General features: G+C 39.4%; 1 protein-coding gene across 1 annotated transcript in view; it reads right to left on the bottom strand.

Annotated features, from left to right (window-relative positions):
* LRIG1 (leucine rich repeats and immunoglobulin like domains 1) overlaps positions 1-19,630 on the bottom strand; it is a 153,789-nt gene that overhangs the window by 61,228 nt on the left and 72,931 nt on the right. The gene's annotated exons all lie outside the window — the stretch shown is intronic.

Below are 19,630 nucleotides of genomic sequence, written 5' to 3'. Positions count from 1 at the left end.
TGAGAGTCAGTCTGGTATAATGATTAAGGTGCTTTACTAGAAACCAGGAGACTCTTGAGTTCTAGTCCTTCTTTAAGCATGAAGGCCAGTGACTGTCCCATAGATGGGTGTTTTGGGCCACTCACTGTCACAATACAACCCATGTCACAAGACAAAGGAAAATTACAAACGTTTCACAAAATAAAAGTGGGATATAAGCTAAAAAAAATCAAAACAAAATCAAAACCGAAATCAAAACCTTAACTATAGCCTTTAGCCCAGAGAAGACTTCAATAAAAATTCATAAACCTATAATTAATAATACTACAAAGCAGACATAAAATAGAATAAAATTCTATAAAATAAAGTTATAGCATATAGCATAATTTTAGCATATTCATCTGTTAATTTGTTGTTGTTGTTTAGTCGTTAAGTCATGTCCGACTCTTCGTGACCCCATGAACCATATTGCGCCAGGCCTTCCTGTCCTTCACTGCCTCCCTGAGTTTGCTCAGTTTCATGCTCATTGCTTCAGTGATGCTATCTAACCATCTCATCCTCTGCCGTCCTCTTCTCCTTTTGCCTTCAATCTTTCCCAGCATCAGGGTCTTTTCCAAAGAGTCCTCTCTTCGCATTAGGTGACCAAAGTATCTGAGCTTGAGCTTCATTATCAATTCTTCCAATGAGCAGTCAGGGTTGATTTCCTTTAAGATTGACTGGTTTGACCTCCTAGCAGTCCAGGGGACTCTTAAGAGTCTTCTCCAGCACCACAGTTCAAAGGCATCAATTCTTCGGCGCTCAGCCTTCTTTATGGTCCAGCTCTCACAGCCATACATTACTACTGGAAAAACCATAGCTTTGACTATGCGGATCTTTGTCGGCAAGGTGTCATCTCTGCTTTTTAATATGCTATCTAGGCTTGCCATAGCTTTCCTCCCAAGGAGCAAGCGTCTTTTAATTTCATGGCTGCAGTCTCCGTCTGCGGTGATCTTGGAGCCCAAATAAATGAAGTCTGTTACTGCTTCCATTTCTACCCCTTCTATTTGCCAAGAACTGATGGGTCCAGATGCCATGATCTTAGTTTTTTTAATGTTGAGTTTCAAGCCAGCTTTTGCACTCTCCTCTTTCACCCTCATCAAGAGGCTCTTTAGTTCTTCTTCACTTTCTGCCATGAGGGTGGTATCGTCTGCATATCTGAAGTTGTTGATGATTCTCCCTGCAATCTTAATTCCGGCTTGTGATTCTTCCAGCCTGGCATTTCTCATGATGTACTCTGCATATAGGTTAAATAAGCAGGGTGACAGTATACAGCCTTGTCGTACACCTTTCCCTATTTTGAACCAATCGGTTGTTCCATGACCGGTTCTAACTGTTGCTTCTTGGCCCGCATACAGATTTCTCAGGAGACAGGTAAGGTGGTCTGGTACTCCCATCTCTTTAAGAACTTGCCACAGTTTGTTGTGATCCACACAATCAAAGGCTTTTGCATAGTCAATGAAGCAGAAGTAGATATTTTTCTGGAACTCTCGTGCTTTCTCCATGATCCAGCGAATGTTGGCGATTTGATCTCTAGTTCCTCTGCCTCTTCGAAACCCAGCTTGTACATCCGGTAGCTCTCGGTTCATGTATTGCTGAAGCCTAGCTTGTAGGATTTTGAGCATAACCTTGCTAGCATGTGAAATGAGTGCAATTGTGCGATAGTTTGAGCATTCTTTGGCGTTGCCCTTCTTTGGAATTGGAATATAAACTGACCTTTTCCAATCCCGTGGCCACTGTTGCATTTTCCAAACTTGCTGGCATATTGAGTGCAGCACTTTAACACCATCATCTTTTAGTATTTTAAATAACTCAGCTGGAATACTGTCATCTCCACTAGCTTTGTTGTTAGCAATGCTTCCTAAGCCCCACTTGACTTCACTCTCTAGGATGTCTGGCTCAAGGTCAGTGATCACACCAGGGTGGACATCAGGGACATTAAGATCTTTCTTGTATAGTTCTTCTGTGTATTCTTGCCACCTCTTCTTAATCTCTTCTGCTTCTGTTAGGTCCCTGCCTTTTTTGTCCTTTATCATGCCCATCTTTGCACTAAACGTTCCTTTCATATCTCCAATTTTCTTGAAGAGATCTCTAGTCTTCCCCATTCTATTGTTTTCCTCGATTTCTTTGCATTGTTCATTTAAGAAGGCCTTCTTATCTCTCCTTGCTATTCTCTGGAAATCTGCATTCAGTTGCTTATATCTTTCCCTTTCACCCTTGCTTTTCACATTCCTTCTTTCAACAGCTATTTGTAAAGCCTCATCAGACAGCCATTTTGCTTTCTTGCATTTCTTTTTCTTTGGGATGGTTTTAGTTGCTGCCTCCTGTACAATGTTACGGACCTCCGTCCATAGTTCTTCAGGCACTCTGTCTACCAAATCTAATCCTCTAAATCTATTCATCACCTTCACTGTGTACTCACAAGGAATATGATCTAAGTCATACCTGAGTGGTCTAGTGGTTTTCCCTACATTCTTCAATTTAAGCCTAAACTTTGCAGTAAGAAGCTCATGATCTGAGCCACAGTCAGCTCCTGGTCTTGTTTTTGCTGTCTGTATAGAGCTTCTCCATCTTTGGCTGCAAAGTATATAATCAATCTGGTTTCGGTATTGACCATCTGGTGATGTCCATGTGTAGAGTCGTCTCTTGTGTTGTTGGAAAAGAGTGTTTGCTATGACTAGCTTGTTCTCTTGACAGAACTCTATTAGCCTTTGCCCTGCTTCATTTTGTACTCCAAGGCCAAACTTGCCTGTTATTCCGATTACTCCTTGACTTCCTACTTTAGCATTCCAATCCCCTATGATGAAAAGGACATCTTTTTTGGGTGCTAGTTCTAGAAGGTGTTGTAGGTCTTCTATCTTGCATTTGCCAATAATAGAACACAAATGAATGGGATGGAGTTGCTGAATGTGAACTTGAAGTTCTCAGTGTAACTTGTATGCAGCTGTATCCTCTATGGATCCACTAATGTCACTCAGCATATTCCTCCATGGATGCCTTGGAGGACTAGCCCAACAGCCACTTGGGCATCCTGGGACTCATCCTGTTGCCAGTGAACTGGTACTCTTTTACTAACACCTAAATAGGGCTTCTCTCTCTTCCTTTCCCTTCCCTGCCCAGTCACCTCTTTTTCTCACCTTGTCACCATCCAGTTCCCCCCTTCCCTTCCCTTCCCTTCCCTTCCCTTCCCTTCCCTCCCCTCCCCTCCCCTCCCCTCCCCAGTCACCTCTTTCTCTCAGCCCTGTGGATACAGTTGGACTCTAGGAATTAGTTGGGATGGCTGCTACTGTCTCAGTTCTCTTTGCTGTATACTGGCTTCCCTGCCTGAGCTGTGTGATGCTGTGGCCAGATTGGCAGTGGAGTTATGGTATTCAGACTTATGGTTTTCAGAAATTTCAACTTACCTTCCCTAGGTGGAAGCTCATAGGTAGCTCAGGAGTTCACGGCCACTATGGCAACCATGGACCTGATCTAGATTACTGAAGGCCTGACAGTAGACCTGTTTTTCTGTCTCAGTGGTAAGGTGATCTGGAGTGTGTGTGTGTGTGTGTGTTAGTATTAGTCCCTTGCCATGGTCAGGTAACTCTCACAGGGGGGAAGGACTTATTCAACTGGTCTGTCCTAGGCCCCTGTTGGATTCCAGAGGAAACCTGGAGTTCTATTCCTGGGACTTTGATATATTGGTATCTCCAACCTTCTCTTTTTAAGGAACGTTGTTGAGAAGGTGGTTGGTTTACAGTTCCAAAGGGCCCTGGACAAAATGGATTATCTGGATACTTTTCAGTTAGGTTTCAGATTAGGGTAAAGAACTGAGACTACATTGATCGCACTTGTAGATGACCTGTGCTGGGACCTGGATGAGGTGGTTTGTCCAGCCTGGTCCCCCTTCTCAGTGGCTTTCAGTACCATTAACCATGGTATCCTTTTGGATTAGCTTTGGGAATTTGGGAGATGGGCATCAGGCTGCAGTGGTTCTCCTCCTTCCTGCAAGGCACTTCCAGTTAGTGTTGGGGTAGGAGGAAGGTCTAGACTTAGGCTTCTGGGTTTTTTTTTTTTGGGGGGGGGGGTTCCTTGGTGCTCTACTTTCTCTCCACTCCTATTAAACATCTACATGAAGATGCCTGTGAAGTCATCCATCTGCATGGGGTAAAGTATCATTAATATGCTGGTGATACACAGCTTTACATCTGGCCAACCAAGTGATGCCATAAAGATGTCTGGAGGCCATGGGGATCTGGATGGGAAAGGAGAGGCTTCAGCTCAATGCAAGTAAAACCAAGTAGTTGTGGGTTTTAAGGCTTCCCAGATTTAGATGTTCCATCTTTAGTTCTGGATGGTAGACAGAACCAATAACAATTTGGGGATCTTCTTGGACTCATGCTTGAAGAGCAGGTGATAGCCATGGCAAAGAGAGCCTTTGTACAACTCCATCTTCTAAGCTAATTTGAATATATTGTGGTATTGTGGTTTGGCCTCTGCTTATGCTATTTTACATTTCATAGTTGTGGCTCTTTTCTATTTACTGCTTATCATTTGTTTTGTTTTTAATCCTATGATAGCCACACAGAATAGCATTTTACAAGTAGGGCGGTCATACAAATTGTTTAAATAAAACAAGATTTTGAATATCATATAGGAAAGAAGGCAAGTAAATTTTCTTATCTTGAGTATGATATATAATCAAATATATAATCAAATATATAATCAAATAGAGCAGTATTTTTGCATCATTTAAAGGAATGGGAATCCTTTACAAAGATTATATTGTAGCCTCAATCAGTCACAACCTGTCTAGCTGTCTAAATGCAGAGGAGCGTCAACGTATGTCAGACTATCTCCTAGGCAGAATGGATCGGCAGAGTTTTACCTCTCTATTTAACGCTTTGTTAATACTTCCATGATCACTTTAGACTTCTGTTAACACTTTCAAGACATACAAGATAAGAAGTGTAAAATGTGGCCTGCTTTCACACTGTTGAAAGAGTCTGTCAGTGACTGTTGTCAGAGAAACCATGAGATGTTATAGGAAGGAACTGTCCATCTTTTAAAATTATTATTTTATTTTTACACCTCTCAGATCATTTAGGTTTGCAAAGCCTTCTGGATCTTTGAGCAAGATAATCCCATTAGCTAAGAAAATAGATAACCTTGAGTAACACAAGTTTATTTCTTTTCAACACTAACTTCCTGCAACCAACTGTGCAAATCAGGTTCTAAAATGTGTTCAAGAAGGTCAGAAATGGAACAGACTAATTTACAAACCAGCTTTATAACGAAAGAACTTCATTGGGGAGATATGCAAGACTTCAGAAGACATGAACAAGCAGCCTAATCCAGCAGTCATCTTTTTGAAATAGCTCCATGTAATCTCCCCTTGACTGCTTTCGTTCCAAAGAGGAAATACATTAATTGCTCTAAAGCTATGTATCTTGGGGAAAGACTAGAGTTTATTCATCATGACCACACAAAATACTTTCCACATATACTCAAGCAGTCAATGTTTTCACTTCTAACATAAAATACGTATTTGTGTTGGACTATTTTTAAGAAGTTTTGTATCCAAATCCATTCCCTGATTGTGCACTCTGTGTGCCACCTCAGACAAGAGGGTGCAATCAGCAGATTTGGGGAAATCCAGGATTTGCAAAAGTATAAAATGTCTTGAGGGGAAAAAAGCTCTAAGGGGGAACAGCCCCAAACCTACCAAATAGGGGTGACTGTATCAATAGGCACAGAAAACTCTTGGATTCATGGAGAGGAATAATATAAGAACGAAAGTGGGTCAACTGCTGGCTGGTTGATACAGAGTAAGTTCTCTTCTACTGGATCCACATGTAAGTTCTCCACACTGCTACATTTTGCTGCAAATACTATTTATAATAATTTATTTGTTGCTGCACCATTTAAACACTTCAAAGATACAACATATACTCTAAGCAGGTTTCATCCCCCTTAATGTAAAATCTAGCATTCATTAGCACTTGACAGGTAGAATATGTTTCCCTGTGAATACATTATTCCTCTCAGTGTGTGTGTGCGTAGGTAGTGAATTTAAGTAAGGAGCTGAGGAAATAATATAGGACAGACACAAGATATCACTCTCCAATTTCAAATGTTTCTCCCATTACTGATCTCTTCATTTCATAGATCATCAACATGATGTTTATGTTGTCATTACTATTCAACAATTAAACCTTCCTACAAGAACACAAAATGGATTCAACATAAAAGAATGAAAGAATTCCTGGGAGAACTAGTAATTTTTTAAAAAAGTATACAACTGGAAAACATTTCACATTTCACAAACGGATATTCACAAGACTTCCTCGCCGCAACCATTCCGAATCCTATAAAGATAATAGGTATCAAAAAGAGCTGAGGACAGTCTTATTAAGAGTATCGAGAGAGAAATCTATCATAATTCAAATTCATAAAAATTTCCTTTCCTGTCACTTGGTGAGAGAGGAGGAAACAAATCTGAACATTACAAGATCCCTTCTAGAATACTGAAATGGAGAGCATATATTCTCACTGCAAAAACAGTTATTTAAGACTGTCCATAGCGTTCTGAAATTAAACCAAACCTCTTCTAAAATTATACCTCGCATTCCATTTTTAATCAAGCTGGAATCTGCTAGAATATTGGGATAAAAAGACAGAATACCTGTATTTGTGTGTGTGTGTTGGGGGGTGGGGGGAAGCAGGAGGAGGATTTAAAACTTAACGATGAAAGAAAAGCTCTGCTGAGATATGAAACATTTTTTGCCCAAAGCAATCTGAAGCGACCATGGAAGTGAATTCTCCTCTCAATATGTCAAGCGACAAAGAACACCTTTGTTGTAATTCAAACAGCTATTTCCCTTTGAATTCACCCAGACTGTGAGCAATTTATAGAGGAATTCTCTTTGTGATACTTAGTCCTAAACTGATATGTAAATAAGACTGGACTCTTTGGGTTATTATAAACCAAAGAAAAAGATCATTAATCAGAATCAGGTTTTTTGGGCTGCTCAAGACTCAGATATCAAGACTTCCCTTGGTAGAGATCCTTATATAAAAGCCCTTCCCTCCCCACCCCACCCCCCACGTGGTGTCAGGGAACATCTCAGACTGATAACTGGCATTACGTTTCCATCCCCAAATATAGTGGTGGACAGTGACAGAATTTCTGTGATCTTGGATTATTTTCCCTCAACCTGGTCCCACTTCAATATCTTGCAGTCCAACACATCGGGAGATACTAGATTGGAAAAAGCCATTTTAAAGCAATTTTCATGTGAGGTTCTTGAGAATGTTAGGGTCTGAATTTTGAGGCTAGACAGCTTTCAGATGCATTCCAGTCTTACTATATTTTACCATTTCTTATTTTTAAAATGTAATTTACTACTTTCCACCCAAGGGGCAGAGCAAGCACAGTTGCACCTAAATATGCATTCTATGTTAGTTTGCCTAAACCCCACATCTGTCATTTGGATCTCAGCTCCTAACCAAATCAGGTGGGCTCTGATCACAGGGAGCCAGCTTCTTTTTAGTGAAAACACTCCATTTATGAAATGTCCTTCTCAAGAAAACTGGCTTGACACCGACTGCAATTTCATTCCTAATATGGACAAATTCATTTTATCTAACCAGTCTTTTAATAAGTAATAAGTGACTTGATAGTGCACTAATTCTGTTTGGAACTTTTCACTATATATTAAGCCGGCTTGCGCATATTAGCCATCCAAAAATGAAACTATAATTAAATCAAATGAATTAAACTATACATTAATTAAATCAATGAATTTAAACTATAATTAAATCAAACCAGTTGAACTAATATTTGAGGCAAAGGTATACAGGCAATCAAATAACCAGCAGTCAACAATTTATGAGGAATAGTACAAAGAATATTTGAATGTACAAGACAATCAAAGGAGAAGCAGTAATAATCTGTGAAAATTTAGCACATTGTTCCATTTGGGAAAAGAAAGGCAAGGACTTCTGAACAAAGCATATTTGTTACAATGAGAGAAAGGTCTGGAATCGCTTTTGGAGTGATCAGCCTTGGCAACAGAGCAGTGTTTCTCAACATTGGCAACTTTAAGATGTGTGGACTTCAACTCCCAGAATTCCCCAGCCAGCCAGTGCTTGGATGGATCCCTACGATTAACTGAGCTTTTGGTTAACCAAAAAAAAAAAAGACTCTGACAACTTCATTCATTTATTTATTTGTCTGAACTATTTACATGGCCATTTCATTCTTACAACTCTGGGCAGCTAACAATAAATTTAAAAACTCAGATAGAAAGCCAACATCAATCAATCAATCAATCAATCAATCAGGAGGTATCCTTTTACAACATTATCGCGATCCAGCAATCACTGATATAACTTGGATGTCTGTGCAATCTTAGTTTGGCATGTTATTCTTGGTACCTTTTTAATGTCATTTTTATTCCCTACTGCTACTAGAATTGCTATATACAGGTTATCAATAAAGGACTATTGAATTATTTACTTTTCTTCCAACTGGGCCAGACTCCTTTTAATACACAAGACCAACAATTTTGCTGTAGAAAAATGTCTGCGATTAGCATTTTTTACCATAACATTAAGTTTGCACAAGCCTTGAGCCAAATTGGGGGCATAATTCAGAGGGGGAAGCAAATCATGTAAGAGCTAGATCATAAATAAGAAGCTACACAGCACCAGTTTTTGGACCTAGATATCTGAGGGAACACTGTCCATATACTATGAAGATAGGCTCAAGGGATCCTCTCATTCCACTATTGAGAATGATCCATTAAATGAAGATAAGAGGCTTTCCTCAGTTGTGGTACTTCAATTAGGAAGGAGACCTGGCTACTGACATAACTTTCAGGATTCTGTGACAACAATTTGGCCTCAACTCATGGTACTTCTACTGGATTATGAAGTTTGCTGGTTTTGATGTTGCAATGTTTCTATTATATCCCTGGCATTTATGGGTTATTTTTACATTTGAACCACACTCTGATTTTAAATATTTAAACAAACATCCAGGTAATATCAATGATACTTTATTTTTTTTCAGCTACTGTGCTGAATATTGGGCTGATCTTTCTGCAGTTGCTCTATTCTATTTTCCTATGATTTAGACTGATATTTTGGCATTATAATTGTACATTGCTTTAGATAAATGACAGTTTTTGTGTTTTCCCTTAAAAAAAAGGTCTCCTTCTTCTGGATATCTACCAAAGATTGAGAGAGGTACAGAAAAAGTGACATTCCTAGGGTTTCATTGTTCTACTTTATGAATTCAGTGATTTTAGCTACTTTATTCATTTATCCATTTATTTAGTAGATTCAGAAGCTGCCCATCTCCAGAACCATTCTGGCAGGTTACACTATTTAACTCAGGACAAGCAGAACTTCTCTTGGTTAGTACTAAAGGGGTTATCTGGAAAGTTCAGGACTCTAAGTTAGACTGAGAAGTTGAAAAAAGATCCTGGAAGAAAGCAATGGCAAACATTTCCATATTATGCCAAGAAAACTGCATGGATGTGTCTATGTAAGTCACCAGGAGTCAATCTCGACTTGAAGACAACTTTTTTTTTCTATTATGTAAGAGTCTGCCTTGCCTGAAGCTGCTGGAATTAGGCAGGGTTAACATCTAAATACAGTATTGCCAACATATGATTGGTTGGAGAGTCATAATGATTTTTTATGATGTCACTATTGACACATAAACCTGTGCCTTCAAAAGAGAAATAGCTATCAAGTCATCATTAAGAGCATGAACATCTGAGACAGCAGACACAACCAAGTCCGGCTAAGTCATCCAAGCTGCTCAACTGAACAGGATTCTCAGTACAGTGCTGGGTAACGTTGTTACATGAAATTGTTGGCCAGTATGCCTAATAGCTCCGAAGATCCTGATCCCACTCCTGTCCCTGACAATTCATCCCAGACTGATCCCACTCCTGTTCCTGACAATTCATCCCAGACTGACAAGGTTGTAACAGAACAGGCAGAAAATCCTCCAGGTACTTGTGACAATATGAATGAAACAGCCAGCCAGCCAATGGATCAATTATCAGTATCAATAACAAAGCTGTCCTTACACCCAGTTAAAGACAATAGTTCTGATACAGCAACTGATGACTTAACAGACAAGCAAAATGGTTCTGGTGACTCCTACTCTGAAGGGCAAACATCAGCTTCACCGGCTAATGGAGAACAATTAACAGATTCAGAAGTAATAGTGGGCAACCAGAACGCTGATGACAGCCAAGTAAATAGAGAGCTCCAAGTTATTCTTCAGTGGATGGTTGCTTCCCATCTCAATGTCCCCAACCTGACATTCATAAATGAAAATGACAATGAGCTGTCAAAGCTACCAGTGCTAGCTGAGAGAGCAGGCAAAAAAGCATATACGGTAGGTGACATTCTTCAGGAGGTGAAGAGATACTTTGTACAACAACAAACAGACCCAGCATTGGGAAATACACCTTCGTGTGGACTTCTGGACTGGCTGCTTGCCAACCTGTAAAAACCAGCCTTTTTATCTCTTTGTGTTTCCTCAACTAAGCCCCAGGTGCCCAAGCGCTGCTTTTACAGGAGCAGCAGATACCATCTCAAAGCACCATTGAAAGCCACAACGCACTGAACTCAACTTGTCGCTACAATGGTAGCCGGGCAAGATCACCAATTAAAAATAAAAATAAAAACCAAGATGAAGAATCAGACTGTTTTATTTAGATTCTCTAACACTCCTTTGGATATAACCAAATATACTACCAAAACTAATAGCTGCATTTGGTTGTTGTAAAGTACCAAGACTAATAGCTGATTGTTCTCTTTGACTTTTTTGACAACTTTTGATACCACTGATTATGCTTCCCTTCAGGACCATCTGCAAAATTGGGCCTTGGGGGGCACTGCTTTTCCAGTTCTAGCCAAGTCTAGATGATAGTGCCAAGGGACTACTATTTGATAACTAGGCCAGGATTCTTGTTGGTCCTCTTTATATTTACATGAATGAATACTAAACAGCATATGTATAGTTCTTTGCCATGTATCCAAGGAATCAGTCAATTCCTTTGATGGTGGGCTAGAACAGACTGAACAAGCTGGAACTAAATTAATATGGTGCTATTGCTGGTCTGCAGGAAATCAGGTTCTGGAGTTCAGCTTATTCTAGTATGGGCTGCATTGCCCTGAAAAAGCAGGTCCACAATCTGGGAGTGCTCCTTGTTCCCCAGATACCTCTTAATCTCCAGGTGACAGCAATGGTCAGAAATGTTTCCAGCTGTGTTTCCAGCAATGACCATCCTTAAACCAGTTAGATGAAATAATGGTAGCCTATGCCTTAGATGCATAATAGTTTGGTTACCTCAATGCATTCTGTATGGGGCTACTCTTAGAGAATTACTGAAGCTTCAAATAGTTGTACATGCTGCAGCTAGACTACCAACCGGTGTAGGCTCCTGCAAGTATCTTACAACTGTAAAAAAAATTGTATTGATTGCCAACTGTTTTCTGGGCATAGTTCAAGCTGTTAGTTTTAAATGGCTAAAGGCTCAATTACCTAAGGTACTATTTGGCTATCAACCTTAAGGGATTGCCTCTCCCGGGTTGTTTCTATCTGTCTGAACCGGTCCAGCAGGATGGGCATGCTCCAGGTCCCATCAGCTAAGGACAGTCAGGTGGTGGGGCCCAGAAGATAAGACTTTTCTGCCATAGTGCCCACCCTCTGAAACATTCTCCCTCTGGAGATCAGGTTGGGTCCAACCCTGCTGGCCTTTCGTAAGGCCCTAAAGACCTGGCTTTGTGCCTGGGCCTGGGGCCCCAAGTGTCCTGGTTGTGTTAGTGACTGCTGTATTTCTCCCAGCTATGTATTTTAATGTTTGTAATTGTGATTATAATTGTTTTAACTTTTATTTCAAATATTGTTCGCCGTCCAGAGTAATTTGCTGAGATATATACATTGGCAAAACAAAAAACCCAAGCAAACCTATCTAGGCATTAAGATCAGCAAAAGATCTCTTACAGATGCCCTCACTTTCACAGGCTTGTCACACATGCAAGAGTGTCTTTTCTGGGACTGCTCCCACGCCAAGGAACGGCTTCCTTCTGGTGTCAGATTTATTATTACTTTATTTAATACATTTGTATACCACTGCCCCTTAAAAAAAATCTGAAGCGGTTGGCAATGGATATCCCATTCTTTCTATTTCAGGAAGCGCATTAAGGCCTTCATTTACAAAACACATCCTCTAAGAAGATGTATTAGCAATTTCATCTCTGCTTATATTTTCTCCTTTAAATACAAAATCATACACTATAAATCAAAACAACAAAATAAATGAATTTGGGAGAAGCTGACTCATTTGATAGTAGAGCTACTCTTCTGAAAACATTGGTATGCTGGAATAGCTTTCTTTTAGTTCACTGCTATTATGTTTTCCCACAAAATCTGGGTGAGGGTGGGGTTACCTTAAGATCATCCATGCTAAAATGAGCCCTACATATGGGTACCTCCTCAGCCTTCCCCTGCCAGTCTCACCATTGATTTCCCAAGTTCCTCCTCCCCAAAAGAAAGGTCTTTTAACTTTGAGAACTGAAAAGAAGCTAACCAGGAAAGGCTTCCTACAGGTTTTCCAACTTCTCCCAAGTAGGAAATGTATGCTCCAGACTGAAGCTCTCTGTCAGCAGGGAGCATGAAATTGGTAATTTAACAATCATGTTTCTGCATGATTTAAGTAGGACACTGAAAAACCATTTACAGAATCTATCATTTTACTACACATTTTGAAATTTCGTGATTGCAAAATGTCCAATTGTTGTTGGGTTTATATTGTAGGAAGTGGAAAATGTTTTTGTTTCAAGCATAAAACCGCCCCACTTGGAATGTTATGAAATGGTTGGATTCCAGTGGACAAAGCTCAACATGTTCTGAGTTCTGATGGAACAAAGCTAGAAAATATCTGAGTGGTTCCAGGCACAGGAAATAATGGGAACCCAGAACATACTCCTTGCTTGGCACTCTATGGCCTCAAGAATAGGTGGACACCTCTCCATGCTTACTGCTATTAGCTGCTCAACTTGAAGAAAACTATATAAAAGATTGCTTTTAAAAACATTTCTGAAAATACTAAAAACATTCCCTAGACTAAACAACTGAAACAGTGTTGGAAAAGTCAGTTACTTAGACTCTGTCACCTGTACTCATATATCCCTAGTACATTTTAGCTTTTTAAATTAAGAACTATATAAAGAACTAAGTCTTTTAGTCATATATTAACAGGACAAAATAGCTAATTTCAACTATTAACACCTTCCGGCCTAGAGCTAAATAAGCCAGCCAAGCATGCACAAATTGTACAGATTTTGTCACTTACAAATTCCTGCTGAAAATGTGCTGGGCCAAATAGGCATACATACAAAGAATTACAACAATCAAGAAACCTCTTTCTGCATAGTCATTTGGTTAGAAGGAAAACAGCCTTTCCCAACACAGAGTTCTCCAGGTATCTTAGGACAGTTTGCTACTAATTCTTGGAGGAAGCAGTCCCAACAACTGGAAGAGAGTTAGGTGAAGAAGACTGCCATTAAATATATTCCAACCTAAAACTGGTGACAGAATGATACAAAATCTTCATGTTAGCACAAAACACTAAGCAACAGACTACTGCAATGCACTCTACATGGGGCTACCCTTGAAGAGTATCCGGAAGCTACAGCTGGTCCAGAATGCGGCCGCACGGGCTATTTTTGGAGCCCCGAGAAGTGCCCATGTAACACCATTGCTCTGCGAGCTGCACTGGGTACCAGTTTGCTTCCGGGTCCAATTCAAAGTGTTGGTTATTACCTTTAAACCCCTACATGGCATGGGGCCAGGTTACCTAAGGGACCGCCTCTCCCCTATGACTTCAACCCATCCCACCCGTTCACACAGAGAGGGCATGATTCGGACCCCCTCAGTAAAAGAACTCCATCTAGTGGGGTCGAGAAGGCAGGCCTTCTCTGCAGTAGCCCCCGCTCTTTGGAACATTCTGCCCCCGGAGGTGCGATTGGCCCCCTCACTCCTGGCCTTCCGAAGGACCTTGAAGACCTGGCTCTGTCACTTGGCCTGGGGCGGGGAGGGAGTATCTCAAGCAGGGGGATGGCTAGCCCCATAGTGGTCGACTGTCCCCGGCCCGATTTTCCATCTTCTTGAATTTTCCTTTTTTAGTTTTAATTCTATATATATTGTGTATTTTATATATATTTATAGTTTTAATGTCTTTGTAAGCCACCCAGAGTCCCCCATTGTGGGGGAGATGGGCGGGGGAGAAATCAAATAAATAAATAAATAAATCTTGTAGTTAGGCCTAGCATAATATTAGAACCTGTGCTATGAATTAAATTAATGTTACAGAGGAATACTTAACTACAATTTAATTCATCGTTTTCCTTGAGTTTACTTTTCTCAACCATGTTTAGGTGTGTGGATCATATATTCAAGATATTAAAATTATTGGGTTAACACCCAAAGGCACCACATGCAACATGAAAAATGGACCATTACATCTACTAGTTAAATTCATTCATAGCTTCTTTCTTTTTTCCCCACTCTAATCCCCATTCCAAAGATCCATCTAAATTAGTGGTTTTCAGTTTTGGTTCTCCAATTGTTGAAGTGTTATTCCCATGAACCCCTACCAGCAGATCCATGATCAACAGTTGTGGGAGCTGTAGTTCAACAGCATCTTGGGAACCACATTTCGGAAACTACTATTTTCAGTAAAAGAAAGTGTTTATTTTTCAAAGGTTGAGCATCCTAGACTCCTTTCCTTCTAGGTTTTACCTCCAACCATTTTTCCACTCTGAAATCTCTGCCCCATGATCTCCTGAAATGTTTTCCATCTTTCTGTAGGTAATCCAAGAATCTCATTATGGAAGAGAACTTAATTTACATGTATTCTGAAAGAGCAGTAGAATAGATATAATGCATTGTCCATTATTAGACTAATCTGTTTAATTATAGTTCAAATGAGAATTCATCTCTACACTAATGAGTTTGCAAAGATCACTAGTGTTTTCCAAGAGAGATTTATCCACTGTTTAGCAGATGAGTAGCTCTATTGATCTTACCCTGACATTAAGTATATTACAGCTTGCTGCTGAGTCCTTTATTAATTATCCAATCCTATTTTCCACTTTTTTTGTAAAAGGAGAAAGAAACTAAACTTTTTAACTCTTCTTGTGACTTCCTCTTCAATGTTTTTGTCTTAATACAACTGCTAAGCTGAAAGGGCTCAAAAACATATTTCATCAGCAAGTTATGGGGTGTTTGGAGTTACAAATACCCTTGTATGGGACAACTACTGTAGAAAGGATCGCTATTATTACATCCAACAATAATAATTTTGTAGAGTTATACAAAACATTAGGGCCCACTCCAAACTTAGCAATGATCACCAAGAGGTAAGGGCAAGTATGAGAGACGGTGTATGAGTGCCAAGAAATCACAGTTGACACTTGTGACGCCCATTTACTATAAAGCAAATTCAGTTTTACAGTGTTTGCAAGAACAAGCACACGTACATACAGCAAGCTTTTCTACCTTAAACAGGGTAACAATTAGTCCAAAGAATAGAGAAATGATACAAGAAAATTGGATAAAAGTCTTTCCAGACATTTTTTTTCATTGTCCTCTGTTACATGATTCCTGCAGACTTCAAATAAACAAAAACCAATTGTGATTTGATAAACAGAGCACCTACTCATCTCCATTTTCCTCCTAAATGGGAATGTTCAAGCAGCCAGCCATACTACCTAGACATGTAACAAAATCTTTTAATTATTCTTTGGTCTGAAAATCAAAGTCTAATCAAGAAATTCTGCATCTGGAAAGATATGTTTTAACATAACAAGGCAATATAACAATCCTCATGATTTTTCCTAATTAGTCATGGAACAATTGTTTTAAGAATCAGTAATGCACAAGAATAAGCAATATAATAAAATGATCATGCAACAGAAAAAAGAAAATACAGACAAACTTCAACAGCTTGCATATTTCTCCTAGGTTGCTGCAGAAACTGGACATTTTCCTTAACCATGATGAACACCTATAATATTAAAGCTACTGCCTTAATCAAGAAGTAAATGAGAAAAGATTAAAACATCTTCCTATTTTACCATACAATAACATCATTCTACTTCAGTGATAGGGAACATGTGGCCCTCCAGATGTTTATTAACCAGAAATCCCAACAGCTCCAACATGGACAGGGTTGAAGAAAGATGGGAATAGCAATTGAGCAACATCTGGAAGGCCACAAGTTCTCTACATTTATTCTGTTCCTTGAATTGTTGCCTCTCTTTTCCATCTTGAAACGAACCAGTTGCTTAACATATGTAGTTACTTAACATGTGTCTTTATTGGGAAAGACATCTGTATTCAACTCATCATTTAGCAGACTTGTTCTTTGGTAGTGCTGCAAAGTGCCAAATGTCAGGAAAATATTCTTTGCATGGATTTGTCCTCAAAGGCTCAAAAATGGGGCAGGAGTACAGGATCAGATTTATCATTTTATTCCTATTTTTGCATCTGCAAAGTCCCAAAAGAGGCTATATAACCTTTCACCGGATTATGTCATTCCTTGCTTTGCAAATTTCTGGGTTTTCTTCATCTCCCTTGTCTCCCCTGCTAGTAATACACAGTTCTCTGGGGTCCTTATAAAAGGAACTGGAGAACTGGAACGGTGAATGTCATAGAGGGAATTGTGCTACTCCTAAACTTTTCAGAGGGCTTGTAAAGAATTCCCAAAGGTTCTATATCACAAGCAATGATTAAATAAGTTACAATGAGATCTTCTCTTGGTGTATCTTTAGAATTTGTAGAGATGTGTTTCAAAATGTAGTCTCTACACTTTGAATTTCCTGGAGCAGAATCACCACAAGGTTGTCAATATTTATATGCCTTTACAGGCCTGTCTTTGGTTAACTCATATACAAATTGTTTTCTTCTGTTCCATTAAAATCCTTTCCAAATGTTTGCTAGTGTTGGAGATGAACTTTGGCAATATTTTCAAAGCAGAAAGGAAGAAAAATAAAATCTGCTCCCCAGTGAACAGTTAAACTGAAATATATGTCAGGCTGTGCCTCAATTAACAATATGCTGTGAGACTGCTGTGTCTAGAGCGATGCTGAGATTTTACAGGGAAGAATCATTTGTATTTTATGTCTTTCCTTATATGTTTTATATCAAACCCACAAAAACGCCATCAACATAAATGCCTTCAATATAATCAAGCAGCAAGTGCAAATGATAAGCATGAGTCAGAAGCATTGCCAGAAACTGTAGAAACTTGCTAATCACCAGATGCTGGCCTATGACCACAATAAACTTTAACTAACTAACAAACAACCAGTTGCATTCAGGAAGTGCCTAAACAGCAAACCTAAGCACAACATAAGAACTGCAGTTCCAGGACAAATTGTGATTCAAGCTGGTCACACCACAATTGTAAAAATGTTATGAACAAGGAGCTCCAATTGCCTTTGAAGGGTTTTATTGCAGGTGCCGAACTTGTAGTCCAGTTAGAATCAACTAGACTAAGGCATTCTGAATGACTGCACCAATTGTCCTTTGAAATGCAGGCTACCCCTTCACTGTATGGCTTCAGAAGAGGCTTAAAAATCTATTTTCCTTCCTTCCTTCTTAGGATTTTTGCTTTTAGGATTTTTTTTTTTTTTTTTTTTGGATTTGAAAGTTTCAGGCTAAGTAATGCTGTGCTATTTTGATATTGTTATTTATAGATTGTCAACTGAGCTTTGTGGCTATTAGTAGTAGCAGTAATTGGTGTGATTTCACTGAATGTTTCCATTTATACTGTAAATCGTATAGGCTGATTTTACTAGGAGGAAGCGAGTTGTAAATATATTTGAGGTAGGCCGCCATATCAGTTGAATGAATAAATGAATGAATGAATGAATGAATGAATGAATGAATACCAACTTACAAAATCTGGAGATATAAAAGAGGAGTTCCTCTTTTAGTTTCCCACCAGGCTAGAAAGTGAACTCTTAATAAATAAGATTCAAACACCATACCACAGCATAGCCATATAAATCTCTATACTCATAGCTTCTTAACTAGTAGGAAGAAGACAAATGTGAATGGAAGATAGAGGAATGATTACTTTAACTTTGCCCCAGCTATAACAGAAGCAGAACAGGATCAAGAAACTGTCTCTTTGGCAATGGAATAAGGGAGGAACAGTGAAAGGCTCCAAATGAGACATCCTTTAGTCCCTAAGTTTGACTTTTCAAACTTTTGAAACATGACCTTGGGAGGGTGGAGGGGGCTGACACAGCTGTCAGTTTTGACCTGAAAGGGGAAGCTTTGCTCCTTTCCATATTTTAGAGCAGTTTTAATGGGAAAGCAGGAAAGCAGCCAATTTGTTTTGCTCTCATATATGGTCCACATGAATTGGGGTGTGCGGGGGGAGAGGAGGAAAAAAATAAATAATGTAGAAAACCCAAACAGTGCCCCCTTACAGTGCAATGATCAACTAGGAATAAGAGTTGATAGAATCAGCTGGGACAGAGACAAAATGTTGCAGTTTCAATTCTATGGATAAACCAGGATTTTCTGATTTATTTCCACAGCTTTGGGAGGGGAGAATTTGTGGACATTGGTTTTAAATCTATTTTCAGGTATACACTATGGCAACAAACAATGCTCCCACTGATGGCTGTGACTAGAGTGGCTTTGAGAGCCACCAAAAAGGGGTCCGGGGCTATCTGTGGCCTTGGAATCTGCCATTGGTCAGCTCTGAGCTAGAACTAGGGCAACAATGCTGAGAACCTCCCCCAGTGCAATTTTTTTATTAACAGCCTTTCTCTTTTAAAAATTATTCATTTTATATATTGAGTTGGTTTTATGGATGCAAAACTAGTAACAACTATTAAAGAATCATAGCATCAAAGAATAAAAACTAACAATGCCTGGTCAATGATGGTGTCTACATGTCAAGAAAGGTCTGTAAACTAATCACAAGATGTGCCTCCCCAAAAATGATGCATCTTTGCAAGTGCCTACTCCATGAACCAGCCCCAAGGTTCTATAGACATATAGGATGCATAGAATAGATTTAGTCCCAAGAAGTGGTTTGCTTGTTTGTTGTTGTTGTTTAGTCGATTTATTTGGTCTCACCCTTTTAAGGACTAAACAGCCAGACATTTGCAAAAAGCTGGACTTTCTGACACTATAAATGGTACTGAGAAGTCATTGATAGTCCAAGAGTGGATGTCACAACCAGATGAGTTGGGAATGTCCAAGGAAGGATGGAGATATGAAAAAGTGGGGCAGCAGTGAAAACTGTTCCCCAAAGGCCACTCAGCCGGCTTTTCTTGATAGGCCTGTTAAACCTTCTCAGCTCCACATGTGCTACTATTTCATGGAAAGGGTTAAATAAAATCCTCTGTTGCTTTTTCTAAGTAGGGCCTCTTAATGAACATCTTCCCAATTCCAAGTTATGAGTATTTTCTTCCAAGTTATGAGTATTGGGGAGAGGGCAAGTCAGGATTCTTCTTTTACTGTATACTCTTCTAAGGATGATTTTCATACTCAGCTATCAACAGTGTAGGAAAAACATAA

Source organism: Python bivittatus, unplaced genomic scaffold (genome assembly GCF_059951505.1).
Source record: "Python bivittatus isolate LINGU-HERP-01145 unplaced genomic scaffold, Pbiv_v1 ctg000080_np1212, whole genome shotgun sequence".
Lineage (NCBI taxonomy): Eukaryota > Metazoa > Chordata > Lepidosauria > Squamata > Pythonidae > Python > Python bivittatus.
Note: the sequence above shows the minus strand (reverse complement) of the source record. Positions and strands in the feature narration are given on the sequence as shown.